This window comes from Megascapheus bottae, chromosome 17, assembly GCF_031878675.1.
Source record: "Megascapheus bottae isolate mThoBot1 chromosome 17, mThoBot2.hap1, whole genome shotgun sequence".
NCBI classification, from domain to species: Eukaryota; Metazoa; Chordata; class Mammalia; order Rodentia; family Geomyidae; genus Megascapheus; species Megascapheus bottae.
Genome location: NC_143525.1, coordinates 41,059,873 through 41,087,320, shown reverse-complemented (window position 1 = coordinate 41,087,320; position 27,448 = coordinate 41,059,873).

Genomic DNA, 27,448 nt, shown 5'->3' with positions numbered 1-27,448 from the left:
CTAACAGCTTCTGACTCTTGAACTTGGTGAATGTGTGGTCCTCCTTTAGTCTTTCCCCATCTCAATTAAAGGTTATCTTCATCTTCCCTCTGCTTCAGCTTTCACATCCAATCCAATACCAAGTTCATTGCTTATATTTATGGGTATATCCCCAATGTTCCTGTGACCCAACTGCCTTCCTGTGTAAAATCACTTCCCCTCTGATGCCTCCACTTTTATCTACTCTTCTGGGTATCTGTGAACAGATCTTTGAAGAATACAAACTGAGTAATGGCTGAATATTTGGTTCCCAAAATACTTCCTTCACTTCCCCACGTGGCCCTGTGTGAGTTGGGAGGAGCTGACTTGTCTATTTTCCAACCTGAGCTCAGACTCTTCCTCTCTTGCTGACCACATGGCGGCCCTGCTGGCTTTTCTTTTCCAATTCCTGGTGGCTCAGTGTTCTTGGCCATCTAAGGACCTTGGCATCCATTTCCACAACTCATCACCACGTTTCTGCACATCCTTTTCATCTCTGCTTACATGTCATAACTCTCAATCTAAATCTACTGCTTCCTCTCATTCCTTTGATTCTCTGTGAATATTAGCCACTTTCTCACACACTCCTTGCAGTTGGTGATTACATAATTATTTGTGACTTTATGGAGTCATCTCTTCTGCTGACTGAAAACCTTTTAAGACAAGGACCAAGCCTTTTGGCTTCACAGCTGCAGCTCTAGTTCTGGCACGTAGCAGATGCTCAGGAAATAATTCTTCTTGCATGATAGCGAATGGGTTCTTTCTATGTTCTCAGCAGTCTCTTAAGTCCTCTAAGTATTATTTAATTGAATTCCCACCCCAGCCTTATCCTCCATACCCATTCCCTCACCAACTTCATTGCTTCCATTTGTGGGGAAGCAGAGAGAGAATTTAAGTGACATGTGCAAACCCATCTAGCTAGAAAATAGAACCTGAGTGTGAATTCCAGCCTTAGTCTCTGCCATTGTTAAAGAGTGGATTCATACCACAGGCTCTTAGGAGAAGGGTATGGAACTGTCTTGGGGATAAATTTCCATTTATGTCTCTTGGGCTATGGACACATCCCCTGAAGCACATCCCTGTATCTCAGTCCCCTCCAGTTTGGCAGGTTAGTGGGATGTTGGAGCCTCCGCCGGGTGGTTAGAGGGGATGGCGGACGGTCTGAGGCTTCAGGGCCTGCAGACTGTTGATGAGAAGATCCTGGAGAGAAGAATCACAGCTGTGGAGGCCAAGAGTGTCACCAATGGGAAGGAGAATGAGCAGTGAACAACTTTCTGGGCATGTTCTGAGTGACGTGATAGAGCATCTGCATCTCTAGGACACTTGGGAACAGAGTGGAGGATCACACATTTTAAACACGACACACTAAACTGAAAATATCGTATTCTACTCTCTGAGCAGGGGAAGCAGTTCAGAAGGTGTATCTGAGAGTGGAAAGTCACGCAGCTGACCCATCTCTGTCTAGCTTTTCAGACTGTCTATGCTCAGACATGTGATCGTTCATCTCCCAGCCTCTAGGGAGTATACCACATCATGTTTTCTCTGCACACATCCCTTCCCCTGCTGACCAAGCCTTTTGTGTATTTTGCATCATTAAATCTCCAAATCCTCAACATAGTCTGAGCACCTGATAGGTTCTTACATGTGCTTGTTGAATTCCTCTTCTGTATTACCTCTCTAACTAGCATTCTTCACGGTTAAGAGTACCTAGTGGTTGCATTCAAATTTGAAAAAACTTTTAGGCCAGGAGTTGTGGTCACAATCACATTTGCATGTTAAATGTTTAACTTTTGTTAAAAGAATGACTGAATGAACAAATGAGCTCCCTGGTCTCAAGAACCTCAGCATGAAAAGGGCTTACTAAACAGGTCTGACTTTGAAGTGGTGCACCCCCTAGAGGCTGGGAGGTGAGTAACCACATGAAGCATGGGGAGACAGGCTCAGCAGAGGGCTGGTGGGCTAGTGCTCCTTCTTGGAAGCTTTCCAAGGCACATGGCCTGAACCCAGGTGTTGAGGAGAGACAGGTTCCTAAATATTAAAAAGTAAAAATTGTCTTAAGCTGGACACTGGTGCCACATGACTCAAGAGGCTGAGATCTGAAGATGGCAATTTGAAGCTAGCCTGGGCAGGAAAATCTGTGAAACTCTTATCTTTCCTAAACTACCAAAAAACCCAAACCAAACCCAAACAAAAAACCAACAAGTGGAGCTGTAGCTCAAGTGTTAGTTTTAAGGAAAGGAAGATCGGGGCAGTGGCCCCTTGAGGTCAAGCCCCGGGACTAAGAAAAAAAAAAAGTCTTTAGTGTCTACTAATGTTTGTTATGGGACTTACATTTATTTCACTCTGGGTAACTACAAAGAAGGTATTGTGTTCATTAGACAGATGCAAAAACAGGTCCAGAGAGTAAATGTCTTGTTAAGATGGACTGGAACTAGTATTTCATCTTCTTAGCCACAACCAGCCTTTCTTCCTTTAAGGATGAATTATAAGCAGTTTATATGGGTGGGGCTCTTTCAGTCAGGTCCCTTTTGAGGAGTCGTTTTCTTTTTGTGGTGTGAGACTCTTTCTGACCAGACTAAGAAAGTACATAATACCCAGTGACATGTGCCAGACAGAACTTAGTCTGACCACCAGGTGGTACTGTTGGCTCAACATATAGTTTTCCTTTTTTGTTGTTGTTGTTGAGGGGAAAACTAGAATTGCTCAAGAAAAATCTTGTTTCACTGTACGAAGAATTGACAGTCCTTAGGAATTGTCATCCGCCTAAGCTCCATTTTTCATAGTTCATCTTTTTAGAGCTCCAAAACTGTCCAAGCTCATCATATGTGCAGCCTGTGAAGGGCTCCAAACAAGATCTGCTTGAGTCTAAATCTTATGATTTTGGGGGGTTGGGGGAAAGGGAAAGGGGCAAGGGAAGAGAGGTCTAACCTGTAAAAAGTTCAGCTGCTTTCCAGCTTCCATTGTTCTTGGGAGATGGCTCTGTAATGCTAGGCCCCTGAGCCAAGTTTTAAAAGAACCAGGATGTGGGGCCAGGAGTTTGGCCTAGTGGTAGAGTGCTTGCCTAGCATGCACGAAGGCCTGGGTTCAATTCCTCGGCACCACATACATAGAAAAAAGCTAGAAGTGGTGCTGAAGCTCAAGTGGTAGAGCTCTAGCCTTGAGAAAGTCCAAGGACAGTGCTCAGGCCCTGAGCTAAAGCCCAGGACTGGCCAAAAAAAAAAAAAAAAAAAAAGGACCAGGATGCTGCATGCTTTTTTCTGGGGGGGGGAGTGGGAGTGGGTAGGTGGAGAGGGGAATGTGGGCATATCTGTGCCCCCTCACCCTTTGTTTTATCAAGAAATGATGCTGTTCATTAGCTTTTATACATGTCTGTGGATGTCCTCTGGAAAATACCTTCTTGATTTTGGAGGTAAAAATCAGCTTTCCTTTTGATTGTCTCATTTTCTTTCCTTCTTTCCTTTCCTCTCTCCTTCCCTCCATCCTCTCTTTCTTTCCTTTTTTTTTTTTTTTTTTTTGGTTGTAGGGCTTGCTTGAACTCAGGGCCTAGGCACTGTCCTAGAGCTCTTTTGCTCAAGGCCAGCACTCCATCACTTTGTGCGACAGTGCCACTTCCTGCCTCATTTTTCAAGGAAATGCATACTGGCCTGTGTGACAGTAGGGATTGCATAAACCGGCATGAAACAACATTCATTCAAGAACAGGGCTGTGCAGAGGGAGAGCCACATGTCATTTAATGGGGTAAGAACACTAATAGCTGTTTTGCAGAGTGATTGCTTAGTCATTTCTATTCTGGGAGAGGGTAGAGAGTAGGAATGTGTCCCCTCTGTCACAGTCACAGGCACGGGACCCTCTTGGCTCTGATGAAATCTTGTGTATGTGCTCTAGGATGTGGGAGAAATGGTGAGTGGGGTGAGTGGGTGATTTCTAATCTTCAGAACATTCTGGAGTAAGGAATTACACTACTCTTCATTTTATAGGGAAGGAGTCCTCATGTATTATGGTTCAGGGAATGAGTTCTGGAGTGAAGTATTTGGAGTGTGTGTGTGTGTGTGTGTGTGTGTGTGTGTATGTGTGTTGTGTATGTTTGCCAGATCTAGGGCTTGAACTCAGAACTTGGACACTGTTACTTGCTTCTCTTGCTCAAGGCTGGTGCTCTACCTCTTGAATCACAATTCCACTTTTGCCCCTTTTTTGCTGGCTAATTGGAAATAAGAGTCCCACAGAGTTTTCTGCCTCTGCTGGCTTTGAACTGCAATGCTCAGATCTCAGGCTCCAGAGTAACTAGGACATAAATCACTGGCAAATGGCCGAGTATCTGTATTTAAACCTAACCTAATCGCTTTCACTGGCTTGCAAGCCAGTATGTCTGAGCTTGTAGGTTTCCCATGATGCCTCCTACCTCCCACTCCTGCAGTCTAACCCACAGGATCCCTGAGGGGCCAACATCAGAGTTTAGTCGGTTGGCTTTTGTGTCCCTGAGGAGGCCTTTGGGAGGAGAGAGATGGCTGCTTGTTTTTGCATCCTATGCATTTTCCTCTTGAGTCTTTTCAGTTCTTATATGGGTCCATGTCTCTTGGTCCAAGCTGATGAATGTAGACTCCTTCCTGCCCCATAATGCTTTGCTGTCTTCAGGTTGTCTGGGATACCCTATGGCCTCCACCTGGTCTGGTTCTTCTATGAAGACTTCACTACCATTCATGAAGATGTTCTTTTTTAAAATCTCCATTGATTTTCCTGATTTCTTCCTCTTCTCAAGGAGTAGACGGGAAATATCTGGAAAGAATCCAGTGATTTTCATTTTATTTGTTGATTACTCAGAAGAAAGTAGAGTACATGATTCCTCTACATGGGTCCTGGACGCACTAGTAACCAACAGGGAGGGCTGTGCCCCTGAGGAGAGAGGCAGAGGAATGGAACAGAACAGAAGAGGGCAGAGAGAATAGAGAGCAACAGAACAGACTAGAATAGGAATAGAAAAGCACAGGATAGTAGAATAGCTGCAATCCCAGAGAGCTTCTAGAAGGACTGGCTATAAGGAAGAAAGATCCAGTGTACTTTGTATAGTGTCAAGCAGTTAAAAAATAGCAAACATAAAAAGAAACAAAATCTTGGTGGAATAGTGAAGATATGGAACCAACCCAGATGCCCCTCAGTTGATGAGTGGATCAACATGATGTGGTATTTATACACAATGGAATTCTATGTTGCCACCAGAAAGAACAACATTGCCCCATTTGTAAAGAAATGGAAAGACTTAGAAAAAATATTAAGTGAAGTAAGCCAGACTCAAAGGAGCATAGGCTCAATGGTTTCCCTCATTTGTCATAATCAGGAGAAACCTTGGGCTCTTCTAGCAGAGATTTACAATAGAGCAAAACCCAGATACATAAGGGCATATAGTACGACACTAAATGAAAGGATCTCCAGGATATAGAAACAAAAGCCATATGAGTGATTGTTGTCCTTAATGTACTGTTATCTCTCATCTCTTTTGGTTATCTCATATTTTACAGCATCTCACTTTGTTATCTGATATATTGGATATATGCATATTTGGTTATTTGAAGTCAGATAGGGAAGGGGGGAAAACAAGATGAGGGGCAGGGGAGAGGGAGGGAAATGGGGACCATGTCATGAGAAAGGGTATCAATGTTTGTGAAGTAATGCACCTTCTATCTGTTGAATATAATATAACCCTTCTATTAATTACAATAAAATTATATAAAAAAAATCTTGGTGGAGACACACTTAGTGAAACCTGTGAGGGATCCATCTCAGAATCAGTCTGAGCCTATATGACTGGCTGCCTGGAGTGAGTGGAGGAGCTTATTTCTGGACGTTTGTCAGCAGAGGCTGGACTTGGATATTGTTAACCTTATTTAGATGCAATCTAGGAGTTAAAGGTTTAGCCACAGGCTTTTGGGAGCAGACCCCCTTCTTGCCCGCCACGGAAGTCAGCATGCTTCTTTCCATCCCAGCCGCTAACCCCAGGGCTTTGGAGAAGGAGGAGAAAGGGGTACAGAGGAAGGAGTCTTTTTATTGGGTCTTTCATTGAAGAGGGGTCTGCTGTAAAAGGAAACCTGGGTGAGAGTCTCCCCTCTTCCCCTCTCTCCCCTAAGAGATAACAATCGAATTATATACATTTTAAATGGCATTCTCCTGGTCTTAGTGATTTTCATATGAAAACTCAGCTTGGAGAGCTTGGCATCTGTTTCTCCTTTTAAGACAGAAACTAAGAGACTATTTACATATTCCTAAGGCCCTATCACCAATTAAATCTTTTCAAAACCTCAGCCCTCCCTGTCCCCTCAGCCCACCCCTCCAGCCCCTCTCACTGCGCTCCCCCCCACCCCAACTCTCCACATTTAGGATTTAGTTTCTTGGCAGACTGTGGTTGCTGCTTTCTTTGGTGATTTATTTATTTAGTTGGATTAGTTTTCTTCTCTAGCCTGGGTATTTCAGGCCTTGGTGTCCACTTTCTGATCATGGGGAAGCAACCTTGCTAGGAGACCCCTCCTGGAGATTGCCATGGTAAAGCTACAGGGCTGGGGCTGAGATGGAGCCCAGGCCATCTGTCACTGGGTCACCCTCAGAGCTCCCCTCCTCCCCCATATGACAGAGCTTCTTCTGGGAGATGAGGGAACACAGCTGGGTGACGTCACATCACTAGGAATGTGGGGGTGGGGGGGCTGGGAGGAGCAGAAATAAGATGTCACCAGAGCAACTGGCCTGTCTGCTTCATCATTTGCCAGGAGATAATCTGGTCATGCAGGGACTGGGAAATTTGCTGTGATGTCTGAGAAAACTGCATGTGACCCACACTGTATCTTGCCACTCCTTCCCCACTAACTCCTGTTGCTAATCCTAGATCCATTCTGGTCTCCATCACTGACCCTTCTTACGCAGTCAGTCCTGTCACCTTGGGCTCCTTATGTCACCTTGCTTGGGCTCATCTCAAAGGTGGTCAGCCGTGGGCTCTGCCTTCTGGGATTTGGAATCCGGGAGCCTCTAGCATCATTCCTGCCTGTGCTATGAATGGGCTAGCAGGTGGTTATTAGGAAGTTACGTTCTTCCATTCATATGTTGTCATCTTAGTACTCAGATGGAGTCCTGCTGATGGAACGTTCCGTTTCTCTCAACAGGTCTTTGAGTGGAGGCTGTGTCCTCCTGACTATGCTAATGGTTGGAAATCGAGGGTAGAGGTAGGGGTGGCTTTGGGCTTTCGCCTCACAGAAAGACCATCTGGATAAATCAGATAATCTGTGAAATGGTGGTGATGGGTCTTCCAGTGTGATCATTGCTTGATGGTAAGGATCATGTGTGAGCAGCTCAAGCATGGGAAGACGTGCTTGCATTAGAGACATTGTAATTTCTACAAATGTGGTAGTCTCCACTTTGCCAACTGCTCCCCCCCACCACTGCTTGGATATACCCATTTCCTAGTGTTGATTTTGTTGGGTTTTGATTTAGTCTTTCTAAAAAAAATTATACTATTTGAGCTCTCTGTAGAATCTATTATACTTCAGTCAATTCATTTGCAACCACTTGCAAACCACCCAGTGTATTTACTTCTAGATTTATAGGTGCATTATTTCTATCACCAAGGATGGAAACCATGCAGTCTATATTTCTCTGGGTCTGGCTTACTTCCTTTACTATATTTTTTCCCCAAGTCTTTTCATCTCCTTATGAATGGTGTAATATTATTCTTTCTAATGGATGAATTCTTTGTAATAAATGAGACAGGGTTCCATTATGTAGCCCAAGCTGGCCTTGAACTTGTGATTTTCCTGTTGCTACCTCCCAAAGGCTGGGATCACAGATAGTCACTAACATTTCTGGCTTATTTTAAATGATTGTGGTGGTCTGGCCTGGCCTGGTGGTATATGCCTCCAATCTTGGGAGGTGGGAGGCAGGAAGATCTTTAGTTTGAGAACAGTCTGGGCTATGGAGTGAGTTCCAAGCCAGTTTGGATAATGTAGTGAGACCTTGTTTCACAAAAGGAAGGACTGGGGATATGGCTCAGTGGTAGAGTGCAAGGTCCTGAGCCCAGTAAGTGCTATGGAAACATTGCCCTGATATCACCAGCAGGTGGTGGATATCCATAGACCTTCCCCAAGAGACCACTGGCCCTTGACCATGTCCTTGGAGCTTGAGACTCCCTGCAGGAGTAAGTGTAGGAGGAGGTGAGAGATCTGCTATGAAGAGCTAGCAGTTCTGGACGTGTGACATTCTGACAAACAGTTAGGGATGTGAGCTAAGCCAGGAAGGATTTCTGAGTGCTGCCCAACTAACAAACTTGTAACTCCATCCCCTGCCTCGGTAGTTGGTGCTAATTCACCAAATGGTCTCCTCAGGACAGACTGATGTCGTGGGTTAGTTGTTCTGATGAGGTTGGCTGGCCTGGGTGGGAAGGGACACAGAGACAGGCTTGTCAGCCTTTGAAATCAGACATAATTTTTTAAAAAATTGTAGTTGGGGCTGGGCGTTTGGCCTAGTGGTAGAGTGCTTGCCTAGCATGCACAAAGAGATCTCAGCCTCCTGAGCAGCTAGGATTACAGGCATGAGCTACCAGTGTCTGTAATAAGAAAGTTTTTTTTTGTTAAAAATTGTATTTTATTGTCAGGATAAAATATAGAGGGGTTACAGTTATATGCATCAGGTAGTGGGTCCATTATTTCTCGAAACTTGATACCCCTTCTCATGTTTTTGTCAAGAAAGCTTTTTTAATAGCATGCTTCTAGATATACTTGATGGGGAGGAGATAGGGCTTTTAAAAAAACACTGAAGCAATGCGTGAGTGAAAGAGAGGGAGAGAATGAAGAGGGAGGGAGGGAAGGAGGGAGAGAGAAAAAGGCAGAGACAGAGAGGTGATAGAAAGACAAAGAGAGGGACGGAGGGAGGGAGGGAGGGAGGGAGGGAGGGAGAGAGAGAGAGAGAGAGAGAGAGAGAGAGAGAGAGAGAGAGAGAGAGAGAGAGAGAGAGGTGATAGCATTTGTAATATTTGGTGTTGACTGTTTCCTGAAGTCTTTGCACAACCCTTTGAAGTAGGTGCTAGAAGCCTTTTGGTAAAGATGGAGAAATTTACCAGGTGAAAAATAAGTGGGGTGCATGGCAATGAAAGTCAATTACCTGACATCACTACCCTCTGAGGTTGATACCGTGAGGGTGAACCTCTGCAGTAAGGAATCTGAGGGTCTTAAAGGAAATGTGCTTGGAACCTGAGCAGTTGGGCAGTGGCAAGGCTAAGGGTCAGGTCCCAGTGCAAAGAATTGAACAGGTTGAGACTCTAGGAACACCCACTTGTCAGCTCCAGGGTCTGGCTTTTAGGGAAAAGCTGTACATCTCAGAGCCCCTGATCAAGGGCAAACCGATGAGGCAGCTGGTGTATCCCATGTTCTGTCCCCCAAACCAACTCTTCAGCCTCTAGATTAGCCCAGAGAGTGGGTGGGATTCAGTGGTCTCCAATTCAAAGTCTGCTAGGACCTTGTATGCGGCCCAGGCCAAAATGATGAGTTGGTGTGATCAAATTTCCTTCCCTAGAGATTTTGGTCTGGAAATGATGAGAAAACAGGCCAGCTGGCAGAGGAAGCCCAAGGAAGTTTGTGATATGCAGGGAGGACCAGGAAGCCCACCTGGTCTCCTGCGATCCAAGCCACAGCACACAGAAGCCATCAGGTGCAGATGAAGCATCCTGTAGAAGGAGAAAGTAGGCCAGCTGTAGGCAGAAAGATGACCATGTGTCCAGGAGAGAAAAATTGGTCAGTGCCAGGGCTAGCTAATAGAGGACTAAGCCATCTAACCTGGCTGAGTAATCTTCCAGGCTGTATCAGTGTAGGGTTCTAAACAAGACCCCTTTCTAACCACAAATCTCAACAGAGTCTCTGTGGCATCCTCTCCTCATCCACCACATGCCCAGTTACATGAGAGGCTTTCTGATTCTCTGGTGAAACAGCTATATGTGGCAGCGAATGTGGACTAGAGCGAATTAGTGCTTGGTAATATGCTCTATTCTACAATATTGAACTGGATTATAACCTTTTCTACCCCAAAGCCCCCAACACACACACTATCAGAAGACGAAAAGTGAAAATATAAAGATGCTGGGTAAAAAGAAAAGTAGTTGAACAAAGTGAAATACGGTAATAGAAAATGTAGTGTATTCATAAAGAAAGAGTGCTGTTGAGTATTTTACCTTGTTATCTGATATATTGTATATATGTTTATTTGGTTATTTGAAATAGGATAGGGAAGGGGGGAAAACAAAATGAGGGATGGTGGTGGGGAGAGGGAAATGGGGACCAAGACATGAGAAAGGGTATCAATGTTTGTGAAGTAATGCACCTTCTATCTGTGAATATAATATAATCCTTCTATTAATTACAATAAAATATATGAAAAAAGAGTGCTGTTGAGAATAGAAACATGAGCTATCATCAATTGAGCATCTATTTTGTGACAGGTGCATCTGACCCATCTCTCTATTTGTCTATTGATCATCCATCCATCCATCCTAAACTACTTACCTACCTGTCTACTTATTTACCCTCATTTCATTTCCACTCAGCCTATAACCCAGGTGATAACTAATTCCCATTTCAGACAAGACTCAGACCTGAAGCTATTTTCTCAAGCCTCCCTGTAAGGGGCAGTTGGGAAGGCTGCAGTAGAATCCAAACTGGACGTCCTGCACAATTAGCTCACAGCATTAATTAGTGGTAGATGTAGAAATGAAGACATGGTCCATTTCTTGCACACAACACCTGTCAGATAAACCATTGGGCTCCCTCCTCAGACACTGAGGTTGGAGGGGATGCTAAGACCTTGAACCCCAGAGGAGGGGATGATGGTATTGAGACCCCCCTCTCTGTCCCTCGGTGGCTCACAGACTACAGAAAGTCTGAGGATGTTAGAACTCAGCCTTAAGGTAGATCCCCTCTTTCCTTTTCTGTCTCCCCCCCCCCCCCTTTTCTGAGGGAAAATTAGAGAAGAAAAAAAGAACCAATTTTTATGGGCCACCCCATGCTTTCAGTTTAAAACAAAATAGCTCTATCCTCTCCTAGGAGGGCTTAAAAGATGTATTCTTTGGACATAATGAGGGAAATAACACTCATTTTAGCAATTAAACCCCTCCTCCTTCTCCTCCTGGCACTTTTGAGAGACAACACACATGGCTGGCCTTTTAATATTCAAGTCAAATGGAGGTCCAGTGACACTTGGTGGGCCACGTGTGGCCTATGGGATGGGTGGCTCATTGGAGGTCTACATTTTTGGGGTAAAATTCATTCAGTGACTTGGTGCTGAGTCCTTGTGAGTACCCACCCAAGCCAGCTGCTTGGGGAATGAGAAATTAGCCATCTATGGAATCTGGGTACTGTTCGTTACCTCATTCTCTCTTCTTACCATGTGGGCTGGTTCTGACATTTGTGTGTGTGCACATGTGTGTGTTGGGGGGGCGGGGGTTAAAATCAGGGCCTGGGTGCTGTCCTTTAGCTTCTTTTGCTCAAGGCCAGCACTGTGGCACTGGAGGACAGCTCCACTTCCAACTTTTGTTTTGCTGATTAGTTGGAGATTAAATTCTCATAGACTCTCCTGCCTGGGCTGGCTTTGAATGGCGATCCTTACATCTCAGTCTCCCGAATAGCTAGGATTACAGGTGTGGGCTACCTGAGCTCCTCCCACCCCCAAATCTACTACCTAGTCATGAGTTTATTGGGGTCCCATTGGGACTCCAGCCCGGCAGTGTTCTCTGCTTCCTCTACCTGCTGCTATGTCTATGCTCTGGCTCTGCACCCCAGCTTCTGTGTCAGCCAGGCCCTCCTCCACCACCTGCAGCTCTTGCCTTTTCTCTGACTCTTGGACCGTCCCCTGGTAGGGATAGGGTATGTGGCCTCTACCTTTCAGTCGCTGTGACGGCTACGCTGAGACATTTTCTCCTGGATACATGTCCAGCCAGTGTGGCTTCTCTAACAGAGAGAAGAGATGAGGGGTTCAGAATTACAGAGCACCCATTTGCCATTGGTTAGGGGCACTTCCTAAGCTCTGGTTATCATCCTACGGCGAGATTTGGGGTACATTTCTATATAGAGAGCTGTGGATTCATGCAGTCTTTACAACCCCCCCCCTCCCCATTTTTAGTACCCTTTTCAAAGCTATAGCCTCGTCCTCATCATTCCAGGATTCCCAGATTACAGATGGAGAGCTGAAGCTCAGAGGGGGACATGAGGACAGCTCCTAGCACAGCCAGGAAATGGACTCGAACCCAGCTCTTCTGATTCCCAATTCCGGAAAGCCACTCAGGCGGCTGCTTTGATCTCCCAAAGCCTCTGTCCAGCAGTGTGCCAAGGGGAGGGCAGGGGAGAGGCGCTGCTCCCAGCCGGCCCCTCCTCCCCACCCGCCCGGCTGGCCGCCAGCAGGAGGAATTCCAGCGGCCGCCTGTGCTCACGTCTGAGGAATGTCTTTCCAAGTCGCGCCTAAGCCCGCTGTATCTGACTCATCATCTCCTCGTCTCCAGGAGTGTCAGAGAAGAGCTCCCTTAATCCCTCCTGTCCTCGGTCCCAGGCTTTCATTTGTCAAACTAAAAATATTCCCTCCAGGAACCTCCTTTTGCCAGAGGCTGAACGAGGTACAAGGAGATGGGGTTTCAGTGTCACTTCCTGACAGTGCCTGGGTATTGTGTCTCCCCCCCTTCTTCCCTCCCTCCCCCCCCATCTCCCCAAGGAAACAAAGGGCAGCAGGCGCCAGGGGCCTTTGTCATTCTTGGGCCGAGGCCAGCTGTTCACCTTTCTCTTGCAAACACCTTCCTTTGCTCTCGAGGCTTCATCAGCCTCCATCAGCCCCACGGGCAGCCTTGCCCCAGTCCCTTGGGGGCCACTCTGTGATTTAAGCCAGGTGAGGACTGCAGAATGCCAAGTTCATTTCCTTTGCAGCTGGAGGTCAGGAGGGGTGGGCTGGCATTGGCTTGTCCTTGTTTGCAGGACTGGTTTACTTACTGATAAAGGGGTGGAGAATTTGAAGGCAAAGATAAGAAGTAACAAATAAATAAATAGCCTTCGCTATGAGGTTAAGGCAGACGGAAAGGGGACAGCCGTAGGGCATGTTGGCAATGCTGGGAAGCTGGTGAGTCTAGGCTCCTGTTTCTTAATTTTCCTTTCTTTTCTTCTTCCTGTCCCTCCAGCAGCCCCAAGTGTCTGCGACTTTGACTTGGCTCAAAATCTTGGCTCAGAGCCATGGGGCCACCTTCTTGGGCTTCCCTTGGGTGTCTGCTTGTTCTGTGGAGAAACAGAATAGTGATGCTGAAGGAGCTGGGCGTGTGGGAGCCACCAGCAACTGGCTCTGAGACCTTCTGTCACCTGCCTCAGCTCGGAGCCTGTGTCCTCCTCTGTATTCATGGGCTACGGGGAAGGTTAAATAAGGCCAATTCTGTAAAGCGGACCATACAGTGCCTAGCGCATGGTAAGGACTTGAGTGACACCACCACCACCATCACTGCCATGATCACTCCAAGACTTAGCAAAAAGCCCATGACACCGCTGCATCAGAAGACTTGGTTTTAATTCAGCCGTTAGGGAGCTGTGTGGGGATCCAGCCAAGTCCTCTTACAAATCGGAGCTATCTGTATGCATTTATAGAACAATGAGTCTTCTTTTCCTTTTTCTTTTCTTCCAGTCTGCAACTGACTGGGACTCAGATGTGGTACCTGACACTTTCACTCATTGGCTAGTGTTCTACCAAATAAGCCCTACCTCCAACCCCTTGATTCTTCTTAGATCCAAAAATCTGGGATCTCGGTGGTACATAGGAATAGATATTCATGGAAAGCTTCCTTCTCCTCCTCCTCCTCCTCCTCCTCCTCCTCCTCCTCCTCCTCCTCCTCCTCCTCCTCCTCCTCCTCCTCGAAATGAAGAATAGAGCTTTGTTTTGACTTCATTCTGGCAGGACAAGGACTAGGAGCACATGTGGCGATGGCCTTCTTGCTGGCACAGTTCTGAGATGATGTAGAACATCACATAGCAAGAGACAGTGTGTGTGTGTGTGTGTGTGTGAGAGAGAGAGAGAGAGAGAGAGAGAGAGAGAGAGAGAGAGAGAGAGAGAGAGAGAGAGAGAGAGATTCTGTTAAAGAATAGCTTATTCGCTTACCATGAATGGAATTGTGTCCTGTTCTGGGTTCGCAAGTCGAAACCTAACCCCCATTGGGATCAGATCTGAAGGTAGCTAAGGTTAGATGAGGCCAGGGAGGGGGGGAGGTCCATTCCTGATCTAACAGAGCCAAAGTCTTTCTCTTTCTAATCCAACTGAGGGCACAACCAGAGGGCAACCTTCTGCAGGCTGGGAAGAAGGCCATTACTCATGGAACTCAAGGGGAATGATAAGAGATTCTGTGGCATCCACCCATCCATCTATACCCATGCAGCCAGGAACAACTGCAACAGTATCTTTGCACAGAAGAAACCCCACTTTCCGATCATGAGTAGTGATTACCAGTGCCTAGGCACTGGAATAAACTAAGCTGAGTTTGAACCTGAGCACTATGGCATGCCAGGTAGATAATCACAGATAAGTGGATTGATAGCTCAGAGTCTCAATGCCTCCCCTGTCACCTGCACCAAGCTCGTCATTCCTGACAATATAGATGGAGCTCACTGATGCCTAGTTTGGAGTCTGGGCTTTCATGCACAGCAGACACTTGACACATGCTAGCTGCTACGGATCATAGTGTTGTGTTTTCAGCAATTAGGGCAAGTTAGCATTTATAACTTCAGTAGCATGGCTCATTTCACCTACTAGAGCTGAAAACCCTCCTTCTCTTAACTATAGCTCTGCCTCTCCTATCAGAAAATCACAAGTCTCTTTCCTGGTGTCAACACTTAAGTTCTGTAAGCTGCAATTCCTCAACTGCTTATTTTTATGGGCTCCAACCCTGCCAGGGATTCCAGTAAATGCAGGTGTCCACAAGAAGCTGGAGGAGACTCAGCAGCTCTGTCACACCTCTGCCATATAAGGTGCTAGAGAAACTTATCTGTCTTCGAGTCTCAAATCTGGCCCTCATGGAGGTTAGAGGCCTCCTTACCACTCGCACTGGGCAGTGCCTCTTCTTGGGAAAGCCCTTCATGTCATTAGTGCTTGGGTGACTAGTCTTACTATATGACCTTCAGGCAGGTGAATGACCTTAAATTAAAAAAAAATGTAGCAAATATCAGACCCATGAGTGTAATTGTAGCTACCAGGGAGGTAGAAATTGGGGTAATCGAGGTTGGAGGCCAGCCTAGGCAAAATGTTAGTGAGACAACCCCACCAACCCCACTTTAAATAACAAAAGTTGAGTGTAATGTTGTATGTCTATAACCCTAGCTACTTGGGAAGTGTAAATAGGAGGACTGAAGCTCAGGTTGCCTAGGTATACATGTAAAACACTATTTGAAAACTCTATTTAAAAACTCTAGCAGAAAGGGATGGGGGTTGGTATTACGTGGTAGATTATCTACCTATCAAGCAAAGGCCCTGAGTTCGGATCCCAGGACTACTCCAGTGGTTCTGGAATAACTAGACTTTTACATTATGCACACACACACACACACACACACACACACACACACACACACACCTCATAACCATTCACAAAATTAACTCCAAATGGATTATTATAGTCATGATGATGAAACTTCTAGAAGCAAACAGAAGAAAATGTTGGCATCCTTAAGCGCAATGATGACTTTTAGATACAGCACCAAGGCTTGATCCATAGAAGAATTAATGGGTAAGCTGGATTTCATTAAAATGAGATACTTCCTCTTGGTGGAAGACAATGTCCAGAGAATGAGAAGACAAATCACAGGCAGGGAGGAAATATTTTCAAAGGACACATCACTCAGATAGTTATCCAAGATATACAAAGAACTCTTCAACTCAGCAATAAAAAAAAAACATAAACAAGCTGATTTCACATAGGGAAGCATGGGTGGTTAGCAGCAAGTGACCACACATACCTGTGAGAATGGACACTGATCTCACCACAGGGTAGTGAGGATGTAGAGAAACAGGAACTCTTCTGCATTGCTGGGCAAATGCTAAATGGCACGACAAATTTGGAAGATAGGGTAAAACTTTTTTTTGTCGGTTGTGGGATTTGAACTCTGGGCTTGAGCTCTTTAGCTCAAGGCTACTGCCGTACCCCTTGAGCCACAGCACCACTTCCATTTTCTGGTGGTTAACTGGAGATAAGCGTCTCATGAATTTTAGTGGATGTGAACCGATCCTCAGATCTCAGCCTCCTGAGTAGATAGGATTATAGGTGTGAGCCACCTGGCCTGACTAGGGTAAAACTTCCTTATGAAATTAAACTTACTCTTACTGTGTGGTTCAGAAACGAGGCTTCTAGGTCTTTACTCAAACCAAACCAAACCAAACAAAGACAGAAGGGCCCCGCCCCCTCCCAACTCCAGACCAAAAGCAAAGCAAAATAAAAGGAACTCCTGAGCACCATTATTCAGATATCAGAATTATTCATAACTACTCCAACTTGGAAGCAACCAACCTGTCCTTCAGAAGATATGAGTGGGTAAACAAACTGTAGTACATCCCACATAAAGGGACATTATTCAAAACTAAAAAGAAATAACTTCTCTAACATGGGTAGACAAGGAGTCGCCTCAAACGCCTACTCCTGAGTAAAAGGGCCCTGTATTATATGATTCTAATTGCTTGGCTCCCTGGAAAAGGCAATGTGGAGACAGTGAGAAGATAATCAGTTGCTCGGGTTCAGGTTCAGGGAGGGAGGAAGAAGTCCAACACAGTGGATGATTCTCCCATAATGGTGGATCCACGTCATTATGTGTTTTATCAAACCCCACAGAACTTACAGTACCTAGAGCAAGTCCTCACGTAAACTATAGACTCTCAGGCTTCGATGAGGAGTCAGTGTAGATTTATTGGCAATTACTTCTTGATAGGTTTATTGGTAATAACAAGCATGGGGAATGCTGCTGGGGGATGTTGGACGTTGGGGAGATTATGTGTGTGTAGGGGAAGGAGAAGAGAACTCTGGGAAATCTCTATACATTTTCTCAGTTTTGCTTCCTTAAAAAACAACCAACCAACCCAGGCCATAGAAAAGCACTCTAACATGCAGACCTGCTGGTTCCCTAGGCAAATTTGAGTTCCACAAACAAAGGTTCCTGAGAATAGGAACCTTCCACAAATCCCTGAGACCCCTTCTGTGGTGACAAGAAGGTGTCTACTTGCTTTTGCTATCTCTGTGCCCAGGGCCCTTTTCAAGTGATCCTTTCGAAATAACCTCATGTCTTATTAAGACTCTGAAGATTGTAATAATAATCTTTAAAAAATAATAATTGCCATACTAAAAGACTAATTTTGCATATGAGATGTAGTATCGTATGTTCGGTTCTCTAAAAGACATCATGATTTTAGAGATGTTATACATATGAAACCATGTCCATTTCAGAATTGAGGACATTATTGAACAATATTAGGTGATATTCCCTAAGGATCTGTCAAATGTTGACGCATATGTTCTAAGAGTAGGAATGAATTTATTTATTCTTCAATATAGCTGTGAGAAGTAGGGACTACTGCAGATACAAAGTGATGCCAAAGTAGTTTCCTTAACTTGATACTGTATGATTGGTGAGTAGCACTAGATTTCACTCCAGGAAGTTCAAGGGTTATTATAATATATGAAGACACAAATATATACATATATAGCTGTGTATATATATATATATATATGTATATTTGTCAGTCTTGGAGCTTGAGCTCAGGACCTGAGCACTGTCCCTGAGTTCTTTTTGCTCAAGGCTAGTGGTCTGCTTCTTTGAGCCAAGCACCACTTCTGTTTTTCTGGTGATTAACTGGAGATTAAAAGTCCCGGACCTTTCCTGCCTGGGTTGGCTTTGAATCTCAATCCTCAGATCTCAGGCTCCTGAGTAGCTAGGATTACAGGCATGGGCCACCAGCATCCAGTGACATAAGTGCACGTGGGCGCGCACACACACAAACACACACAGGATTTAAAGTTTGACTGTTTGACTGTTTCCTTTAAATGCAGTTCAACCAAGAGTAAGAAATTGGGGTGGGGATGATTTGGCAAATGTTCCCTCCTGACAAAGGTGTTTCGCTGTCCCTCCAGGGAGAAATAATTGTGCCCTTCCAGTACACTCTCAGCACCTTTGAAAACATAGTCTACTGGGCTCCACTTGTGTCTTGCAAGATGATACTGACAGTATCCTTTGTCAGATGTTTTAGGATGTACTCAGTGGCAAGTAGCAGAAATTCCTGAGAAAAAGCAGCTTCACTAGACAGGATCTTTTTTCTTCATATCTCCATCTGCATCCATTTTGCTCCTGTCCCAAGAAGGGGTAGACCTAAAGATTTCTGTCTTTTCATTTAGCAAAGGAAACTCTTTTGTAATCAACTAGTGATCGAGTCATGGCATGACCATGGTTGATTTAGACCTGTTTATGATACAGCCCTTAAGATTGGGGAAGGTAGCTGGGAGCCAGTGGCTCATGTCTCTAATCCTAGCTACTCAGGAGGCTGAGATCTGAGGATTGCAGTTTGAAGCCAGACTGGGCAGGAAGGTCCATGAGACTCTTATCTCTAATAAACTACCCAGAAAAAAGCTCAAAGTGGTGCTGTGGATCAAGTGGGGGAGCTCTAGCCTTGAGCCAGAGAAGATTAGGACAGTACCCTGAGTTCAAGCCCCAGGACCAAAAAGAAAAAAAGAAATGGGGAAGGAGTCTTCCCTGCCTGAGATTAAGGAATCTCCGATATTGTAAGAGTATCCAAAAGTAGGGAGAAAGAGCCAAAGTAGTGAGTAGGGAGCTGTTAGGGAAGGAACTGCTTGCATCTCCTTAACCTGGCTCTCCTCTAGCCTTACCTTTCCTAATCCATCTTCTACTCTTGTCTGCTTACAGAGACTCAAAAGGAGGAGGGACATGTATTTCCATCCAGTTGGGTACCCTGAAAAGAGGAACCTCCTTTGTTAGGCTTTTCATGTTGTCCCCCAAGTTTATTAAGTGGCTGAGGCCTATAATAAATATGGGAGTAAATGGCCCAGGACCCACAGCCTTGGCTACCCTGTCAGGCACCATGGCTTGTGCAGGAAAAATGTATGTGTGCGAGGAGAGTGTGTGCGTGCATGTAGCTTGCGGCTCCTCCCAGCCTCAGATTGAATTACTTATAACCAGGCCCACGCCAGCCTGGCAGAGTCTGTGTTTCAGCACAACAGTTCTCACAATTTCCCAAATTCTTTTGATTTGGCAAAATCCAAAAATAAAACAAAGCCTCACCATCTTCCTCTCAGCATGTCTCTTGGAGCCCGGAGCCTGGCTTGAGCAATGGGTTCCGGATGGTCGGGATGGAGCCCCAGAGCCTGCCAATTCATCTTCCTCTCTCCACATGCGCTTGCCCCAACCCCTCCACCCCATCCCTCACCACCCCTCATCCCACCCTTGGCCTCCTCTGGAGCTGTGTGCAGGGCTAGGAAGACTCAGAACTCTGGAGCTCTGGGTCCTCGCTCCACCCAGGCTCCTTTTCACTCTCCATCCTGGACATCTTCCTTGAGGGAGTCTATGGCTGCCATTCTCTGGAGGGAACTGAGAACACTCTGCCCCTGTCTTCACAAATCCTCCCGACCCCTAGATGGCTGTACAGAAATAGCACCTTCCCCAGATGATCGGAAAAGCAGCGTGTGTTGGAAAAAAGTTTACTTCATTCTCAGGCATTACTGTTATCGAACTTGGGTTCAGGATTTAAGTGAAACTTTGAGCTCCTTGACTGTCAAATTAGTGGTTAGTCTACGTTGTCCTTGAGGCTGAAGAATAGCTGGTGTTTGTCCATTTAATTAATTACATTTCCCCCCCAAAATGTGAATAGAGTCAATTTGTTTGAAAGGGAAAGGAGCGCCATGAAAGAAAGCGAGGACCCCCTCTAGAGAGGGATCCCAAAGAGGGCTCTCTAATCTTACTTTCAGCTGAGGAAACTGAGGCTCTAACGGGATAAAGGAAAAGACCCAAGGTTACAAAGTAGTCAGCGGTGCAAGGAAAGCTTGAACTTAAAGTCACATGAACTTTCTGCCATGGCACCCCATTTTACACCATTTATTTCTTGTTATTGTAAAGGTGATGTACAGAGGATTGAGTTACACGAGTCAGATAAAGAGTGCATTTCTCTTTGAACAGTGTTAACCTTTCCTTCGCTCTTTCCCTGCTTTCCCCTTCCATCCCCACTCACAAGTGATATAGTTCATTTTCAACACTGTGTCTGGTAAGTACCACTGCTGCATTCATTCACCCTTTGTCCTGCCATTTCTGTACCTCCCCCTTACCCTTCCAAAGACAAACAAGACAAAAGGAAAAGAGAACAAAAACGGTGAGAATTGCACTCCATCTTTCAAGTTACTTTCTCCCCAAATCTCTGGTGGAGCTAGGGCTCAGAAGCCAGGCTCTCTCCAGGAAGTTTTCACACATGTTCCAGCCCCTAATGTGTTAACCAGAGTTGGCCACAGTGATGGATGCCATGTGGATGGACCTTTGTGGCAAAGACCATCTGTGACATGGAGCCTGGTACAGTCAGTGGTCTAGAACTCCCCGAGGAACTAACTCAACACAGCCACACTTCCTCAAAAGCATCCCTTTCTCAATGCCTGCTTCGCGCCCTTCCTCCAAACGTATGAGAAAATACCCACTGCAGTATTCTGCTAGGCAGGAGAAAGCAAAAGGCTGGAAGTTGAGAACAAGTTCAAGGCCAATTTGACATGGCTACTCACTAGATGTGGGAGGACTCTCCTATCCCTTCATTTTTCGAGATATTCACATCCTTCAGTCTTATTGTAACATGGGTGAGAAAGGAACTAGAGCCTCTCTGGGCTCTCTTCATCCCTAATCATCTGCACTAGTCCTTGTGGCACAATTTAGTGCAGCTGAAAAACCTGGAAACACAGAACGAGCCTATTTGATGCAGCATGTATATGAAGCCCAGTGGCCTGGCTAGAGAACATGAACACTGAGCTACATTAGAATGTGAGGCACTTCTCATTTCTTTATCTCACTCAATCTCCACCATGATCTTATGCAGCTCTAATTCTTGACTTCAGGTTCTGTCTCCAATGCTGATGCGTATGGATGGCATCTCTTATTTACTGAGCATTGATGATGTTTCGCTTTCTACTGCAAATACTTCAAAACTCTATTTAATTGGGCCCTCAGGATGATCCTGATTCATGCTGTGAATGTGGGAACGAGGGCCAGGGAAGTGAAGTAACTTGCCTGAGGTCTGAGGAGTGGCAGAGCCTGAATCCTCAGCAGTCTTGTGGATTATAATATCTGTGCACACCTCTTTTTGGTTTTACTGAAAGCTAATGTGTCTCCATGGAGGTACCTGCAACTATCTGACCTGGAGATTTTGAAAGCATAGTCAAGATTAATTGTAGTAGAATCTGCAGATGCTCTTATTAAACTCAAGATTCTGAAGGTCTTCTTCAGATCCCCGGAAGCTGCCTCTCTGGGGTAGTATATTATCTGGGAAAGTATATTATCAGGCTTTCCACTCCTGCTCACTCAAGATCAAGAAGCATTCACTCAGGAAATAACTATGTCATCTGCTTACTGAACAGACTTTTTTTTTTGGTCGTAGAGCATGAACTCAGGCCCTGGGTTTTCTCCCTGAGCTCTTTTTCTCAAAGCAAGTGCTCTACCACTTTGGGCCACAGCAACACTATGGTTTTTGTTGTTGTTGTTGTTGTTTTGTGGTTAATTAGAGAGAAGAGTCTCAGTTTCTGGGCAGGGAGTTTGGCCTAGTGGTAGAGTGCTTGCCTAGTGTGCACAAAGACCCAGGTAGGTCCCATTCCTCAGTACCACTTACAAAGAAAAAGCTGGAAGTGGTGCTGTGGCTCAACTGGTAGAGTGCTACCCTTAAGGAAAGCCCAAGGACAGTGCTCAGGCCCTGAGTTCAAGCCTTAGGACTGGCAAAAAAAAAAGAAAGAAAAAAAGATGATCAGCTTTCTACCTGGGCTGACTGGTGGAATCCTCAGATCTCAGCCTCCTGAGTAGCTATGATTACAGCTGTAAGCCACCCATATCCAGTGCAGACTATTCTTTAAGTACAGGAGATCTTGTGTGTGGTGGAAATTTCCATCAGGAATGAACCCTAGAATTACTGTAACCTTGCTGAGGCATGTTTAGAACATAGGTACTTTATAGAGTTGTTGTTGTTGTGTGTATATATGAGCTTCATTTGTGCTTTAATACAAGGTATACCTAATTTTTAAATTAGTCATGACTAAATTATGCTATAGTTACAAAAAATCAGCAAACATCAGTTGTTTAGCAATAAAGTTTGTTTCTTATATCGTCTATTACTTTATGTGTCAATGGTTAGAGGGTTCAGGAGTGATATCGCTGGGCCATGCTGATGGCAGGGTCTCTGCTGAGCATGTAGTCATGATATGAGTATGAAGGCTGGACCTGAGCCAGGCTCTATTCTCCACTTCCAACATGGTTGCAGTGTTGGTAGGAGGCCTCAGGTCTGCGGTGCAGGCATCTCTACAGGTTGTTCAAGTGTCTTCATGCCATGATATCCAGGTCCCTTCAGGGTGAAAGATCTAAAGGGGAACAAGCAAGTAGCCTTTTATGACCTAGTATTCACAATTGACCAGCATCACCTTATTTTATTGTCTTCACTAAAATCAAGACACAAGGCCAGCCCACAGTCTAGGGAAGCAGAATTATTAGTTTCCTGTGCTTGAAGGGAGGAACACAAAGAATCTGTGGACATTTTAAAACCAGCACAGTCTACTGTCTGCCTATGGAGGTATTTATATTCCTCCCACATGCAAAATGTACTCATCCTTCCCAAGAGTGCCCAAGACAAATCCCACTGTGGTGTCTACTTGAACTCCAAACCTCCATCACAGAAGCTGATGAAGCTGATGTCATTTCTCAAATGTCACTCTGTCCTTCTCTCCCTCCCAGTTTTTTCCCGCCCATCCCTGTCTACAAGTTGTATAGTTTGTTTTCAACACAGTATCTAGTGAGTCCCACTGCTGTGTCTTTTTTCCCCCACACCTTGTCCCTCCATTTCTGTGCTTCTCCTTACCCTCTCAAAGCCAGATAAATGAGCAAGCAAGATGAAATGAAAAGAAAGCAGTAACATAACAAGGGGGGGGGCAACCTCTTGTTTCCATTTCAATAATGTGAAGATCTTCAAACATGCACTCACCATGCGCTGATGGAATAGATACCGGCAGACACTCCCCTTGAAAAAGGTGGGAAATTACATGAGAATCTGTGAGAAGTAATGCACCTTCTATATGGCGAATATAACTGTAACCCCTCTATTAATTACAATAAAAAATATGGAAAATGGCAAGCAGAATCAAAGCAATGCTAAAACTCAGCTGGAAAAATACTGGAAAGTTTAATTAATTGATTGCACTAAAACATTTTTTTTTTTGGTACTGGTATTAGGGCTTGATTTTAGGGCTTTTTGTGTTCAAAGCTGGTACTTTTGCCTTTGAACTGTACCTCTGCTTCTGACTTTTTATGGTTAATGGGAGAAAAGAGTCTCTCAGATTTGTCTGCTTGGGCTTGCTTTGAACCTCAATACTCAGATCTCAGCCTCTTGAGTAGTGGGAGACACCAAAGGTTAGAAGGTCTTTGATTGACTTGGCTTTAGTCTGGACTAGGAATGATTCTCCAGTGCTCTTGCTTTTTTTTTTTTTTGCCAGTCCTGGGCTTGAGCTCAGGGCCTGAGCACTGTCCTTGGACTTTCTCAAGGCTAGAGCTCTACCACTTGAGCCTCAGCACCACTTCCGGCTTTTTTCTATGTATGTGGTACCGAGGAATCGAACCCGGGTCTTCATGCATGCTAAGCAAACATTTAACCACTAGGCCAAACTCCCGGCCCTGCTCTTGCTTTTTAAAAATACTGAATCCTCCTTTCTTCTCCATGACATGTATGCTTGTTAGTAACTATGTAGTTTTCTTAGTTTGTTCTGTCGTTTTTTTTGTGGGGGGAGGGATGGGAGGCCCATTGAATTTTTTTTCACTTATTGTAGTTTCTTTCCAAGCTGGTAGTGTTTCTGCACATATAATTTTCTGGAAAACTTGGGAGGTTCCCTCTGAACTGCATTGATTCATTCCATTAGATAAAAGTCATACCCAGAAGATTCTTTGAGATGGTAATCCGTGGGCTTCTGTTGACAGGACAGACAGAGAACATTCCCAGAATGTCTACTGTTTATTGAGTGTATCTGTGAGACACACACACACACTTTTTTTTTTTTTTTGGTCTGGTGACCGTTCCACCTCAGAGCTTCACAAAAGGTTCCACTGTTGTTTCCATCTTCTCGCCATGCTTTTCTATTATATGTTCTGAAATTGGTCATTGTAATGCAAACTGTCCTGGAGTTGTGGCAATGGATGGCATCTTGGGAGATTAGAACATTCCAGGATTATTAAATCCCGGTACTTTTAGGTTTCACAGTACTTTTCTTGAGACAGGATCTTGCTATGGCCTCAAATGGCTCACCTCAAAACCAAGATCCTCATCCTTCAATCTCCCCAGTGCTGGGATAACAGGTGTTTTATAGGCAGAAAGAAGGAACCGAGTGGTACTTCTTAACACCTATTTTAGGAATCCGCCCCTTCTAAATATGTCATCTCTGTTTCACATGATGATGTTGCTCTCCTGTCCACCACAACGTAACAAGGATGATAATCTTTTCTGTTCCAAGGCAGTTGTTCTCACTCTTCTTCATGTTCAGCCAAGGCCCTCATGTCCCTATAGTTTTGTCTAAGCTCTTCAATATTCCATTAACACGGTTTGCCAAGTTTTTCTGTCTTCTACCAACTTGCTTGGTTCTAAAGTCAATCTTACATATTCAGATTTTTTTTTAAATGAAAGTACCTCTTGGCTGGTACCCACATTTGTATCTGTTGCTGTGTAACTGACAACCACAGAACCTGACAACTCTAATAGTATTTTACCCTCATCAGTTATGGAGTGCTAGAAACCTAGAAATGGTTCCATTGGATAGTTCTGGCTTTGCTTGCCTCCTGGGGTTGCCAAGATGTTGGCCGAGGCAGGAGGATGCTTTCAAGATGGCTCATTCACATGGTTTTTGGCTGGAGGTCTCAGTTCCTCAAGGACTATTGGCAGAAGCTCATACTTCCTCCTATAGGAACTTGTCTACATCATATAGAATCTGGCTTTACCAAAGTGGGTGATTCAGAGACAGAGAGGAACACAATGCCTTTTCTTAGAAATGACATGCCATATCATCTACAGCATTCAGTTGGTCACCCAGATGAACCCTAAGGCAATATGGATTGGAACTACTCAAAGGTGTAAGTGCCTAGAGGAAGGGATCACGGGGACTGACTTGAGATTGACTACCATGTACTTGAGGGTCTCAGGCCTTGCAACAAAACTGCTGTGTGCTATACTACAAGGAGAAGAGGAGGAAGACCAATTCTTGTGAGGCTCTGGGACAGGATCCCTGATTTTACATAGAATGTCAGCAGCCTTAATTAGTTTTTATTTTGACTCAAACTCTGTCATTTCCTAGGATGTCAGCATGAGCCTAGGAGGGAGGCTGGCCAGGAAACAAACCAAATAGGCAGGCACTCTGTTACAGCCAGAACCACCCTTCCTCCGAACATACGGATTTGTTTAGGTGCTGCTCTTCTGCCTAACTCCTTGTTCTTGTGGGGTGAGTTATTACGTGGGAATTTCCCGCTGCTTCTCATGTGAATGAATAAACTGCTGGATATGGTGTGTCTGAGTCTCTTTGGTACAGACATGGCTTAGGTTCAAGATGGGACTTTGATAAAAGGGATCCATGTAGTGTAGTGGGCTTGGAGTGTGGCTTAGTGGCAGTGTGATTACCTAGCATGCATGAAGCCCTGGGTTCGATTCCTCAGTACCAAATAAACAGAAAAAGCTGGAAATGGCTCTGTGGCTCAAATGGCAGAGTGCTAGCCTTGAGCAAAAGAAGCTCAGGGACAGTGTCCAGCTGTTCAGGCCCTGAGTTTAAGAGTCATGACTGCAAAACAAACAAACAAACAAAAGTTAGGGTTCATCCCTTGCATAGAGAAGCCATCATAGCCACAGTTAGCCAATAAGAATTCTGGTGGCATGGAGAAGATTCAGTAAGATACCATAGGCTGTCTAGTGTCCACACTCTACACCTGCACCTAAGCATGGGTCTTCATTCCTTTGGGGAATTCTTCAGATTCCTGATTAATCTCCCAACTTACTTTTTCTGGAGTGATTTAGGGTACCCTTTCTGGGATACTTGGTAATAAGTACAGTAATGAATGCACCTATTTCTCGCCCTGCAGTACACCTTTGGTGCTTTTTTTTTTGTCCCTGAGCTCTTCAACTCAAAGCTACCACCCTATGCCTTGAGCCACAGTGCCACTTTAATGGGAGATAGAGTCTCACGGTCTCTAGTGCCTGGGATGGCTTTGAACCTTGATCCTCAGATCTCATCTTCCTGAGTAGTTAGGATTACAGGCATGAGCCACCACGCCTAATGGTGCTTTTTTTTTTTATCTTGACAGTTTCATTCTCTACCATGAAGAAATCTGATTACACTCTCAGTTTGGCCTCAGAATGCCTCTTTATCAAGGACCTATTATGAAAGGGTATAGTACCAGAGACAGTAATTCTAGAGGTCCTGAAGAAATCTCAGTTCACGATTGATGTTTCCCCATACTAACAGGCATGAACAAGTAGTATATCCATTATTCTAAGGGGATACAGATGCATCATGGCAGTGAGTATTGTCCTCCTGGGACATGGTGTACAATTCTCTGTGGGCAGAGCGGCCCTGACATCACTGGAAAGTATTCTGTCTTGACTGGGTGCATCAGGTGTGATGGAGAACCTGTCAGAAGCTGTCTGAGCTGCCACCCACTTCTGTTCAGTCTTCTGGAAATCACGGGTGCAGTGCACGTGGACTCAACCACTATTACATGCATGAGTGTGCACGCATGTGCATGTGCCACTACTGGGGCTTTAACGCAGAACCTTGGCTTCGTCTCTTAGCTTTTTTTGCTCGAAGCTGGTACTCTACCACTTGAGCCACACACAGCTCCACTCTGGTTTTTTGGTTGTTAACTGGAGATAAGAGTCTTATGGTCTTTCCTGCCTTGGCTGGCTTTGAACTGCAGTTCTCAGATCTCAGCCCCTGAAGTAGCTAGAATTACAGTGTGAATCACCCATTTCTGGCTACTCATGACACTTTCAATGGCAGGCAAAGGAAGGGAGTAAGCTGGTATCTGTGACTTAGAAGCCCTCAGGTCACACAAGGCAATGGGGGCTACACAGACCTGTATGACCTCAGCCATTGGTTCCATATATTGACATCTGTTGACGGTTTGGAAAGGAAACCACCTATATTTTCAGA